Here is a 2,083-nt window from a genome sequence, read left to right as displayed (position 1 = left end):
TATGGAAAATAATGAACTTTATCACAATATTCTAATTTTATGACCAGCACCTGTATGTTGACTCTACAGGTGTTATCATTTCATGGCCACCATATATCCCTTAATTTTAAATATGATAAAAATGCTAAATTCCAACTTAAAAGTTGTTAACCTAATATTTTATTTTTTATTGAACTCATATAACAAAACTTTCAGTAAGTACATTATAAGTCTGTTAAAGTAGATAATGGAAATCTAAAGATTCACCCAGTTCATAAGATAATACATGATTTTGGATTCAGAAGAACCCAAACCAGAATCAAACTAGTGAAATTTGATTTACACAGTAAAATTGAGGTTTCACAAATCCTCCAACTGTGGTGGTTCTAAAGCAAAAGAAAACAAAAACATTGAAAATACCCTCGCTGTAAAATGGTCAGACTCTGGTTTGACTTAAACATTTTAGGTTTTGAACTATAGAGATGTACAATTGTACTCTACATTCTTTTAAAAACAGTGGGAAACATCCGTAAGTTTATTACTGATAATAAACTTAGGCAGATGCCAATTGTGGTTCTTGCAGCAGATTGGCTGAGGCTTCTTCAGTCAGCGCTTCTGTTACAGAGAGTTACAGAATCATTAAACCTGAAAAGCCTTGTCTGTCAGAGTGTATATGAAGAACAACTACATGCATGATTTTAGATGAAAAGTGAAGGAATCAAGGAATTTACATTCCCCATATGGTTTTACATAACTAACACTTTACTATCGCATCTGTTTTTCAGGGTTATGACATCTTGAAAAGCAACCAGGGGCTGATAATGTTGACTTGGACGAGTGCAGTTGTGACAGAAATGGTGATTGATACCTACAATAGAACACCTAGACTCCATGTAAACAGCAATTTTAGTTTAATAGTTCCAGTCTGAGAATCAGACAAAGATCATCATAAAATAAAAGTGGCTGACAGGTTAAAATTTCTGATTACATAACTACCTGATGCCTTTGTTAGCTCTAGGATTTAATTATTGTGACATTTTGTGTCAGTATTAGCCAGTCTTCCATTTCCCATTTATAGACTGTACAAACTGTAAATGGCTTATTCAGATTCAGATGTATTGAAGATTATACACATCTGAAAATAGGATAGTGATTCTCCAGGACTGGTTTTGTGCACCTCTACTGTACTGTATGTCTTCTTTATTTATCATTAAACTGAGAACATATCAACCACTATCTTGTCTGCATTTGGTTCTTCCGATTAGCCACAGTTGACACCAGATCAGAAAATGAGAACCAGACTGAGCTGAGTTTTTAAAATCATATAAGAGCAAAATTACAAACCAAAAAAATCAGGAACAAAGAAGCAAAAATAAAAATAAATAAAAAACTAAACCAGGAATCCCCAGCTAAAACTGGAATGATAAGATCACTGGCACTAGAAAGTTAACGAACCAGATCAGGTTTTGACACTTCCTTATAGGACGTGTCAAAACAAGTCTTTTTTTGTTTTGTTTTGTTTTTTTTTTTGCTTCAACAGATAGAACAGATAGGAAAAAGGACAGGTTTGAATAGGTATTTCCCTGTTAGTGTCCAAGTATCTGTTTCTTCAAAAGGGTAATTTTAGAAAATCAGTATGATTCACATAATGAAACACCACTTATAACAGCTGTTTCTTTATTTGATGATCAACTAGAATCAGAACTGTTTATGGTCATTGGTTCTGAATAGAGTCTGCGCAAATTGTTGGCTTTAGTCTGGGTCCATCATTTGTTACAGATACTCAGAAATGTTATTATTAGCCATATTAGCCTCTAATTTCTTCTCTCTTATGTAAATAAGCAACAAAGAATTGTGTGTTTTGCCATCCCATGGAGTTGTAAGTTGTTGACTGTTCTCCTGCATCAGTTCTGGTTCACAAAGCGAACCTGTCATCCGGTTCAAAGTGGGGAAAGCCATCTCCAAATTGGAGCTCAAACCACAAAAACACAGTGTGAGAGTTAACAGTATGTTTTAAATATTAAAATTGGTAATATTATCTCATGCCATCAAGCAGGAACTTCACTGTTACTGATGCAGGAGCTTAGTTAACATTTTAAAATCC

At 34.0% G+C, this 2,083-nt stretch overlaps 1 protein-coding gene across 1 annotated transcript in view; it reads left to right on the top strand.

Annotated features, from left to right (window-relative positions):
• LOC103146413 (major histocompatibility complex class I-related gene protein-like) overlaps positions 1 to 1,215 on the top strand; it is a 5,008-nt gene extending 3,793 nt beyond the window's left edge. Inside the window, exon 6 of the mRNA XM_016677518.1 lies at positions 765 to 1,215. The gene's annotated coding sequence lies outside the window, so the exon portion shown is untranslated. The remainder of the gene's footprint in view (positions 1 to 764) is intronic.
• Positions 1,216 to 2,083: the final 868 nt, after the last annotated feature.

Source organism: Poecilia formosa, unplaced genomic scaffold (assembly GCF_000485575.1).
Source record: "Poecilia formosa unplaced genomic scaffold, Poecilia_formosa-5.1.2 Scaffold158, whole genome shotgun sequence".
NCBI classification, from domain to species: domain Eukaryota; kingdom Metazoa; phylum Chordata; class Actinopteri; order Cyprinodontiformes; family Poeciliidae; genus Poecilia; species Poecilia formosa.
The sequence above is the reverse complement of the archived record's forward strand: the minus strand, read 5'-3'. Positions and strand labels throughout refer to the sequence as shown.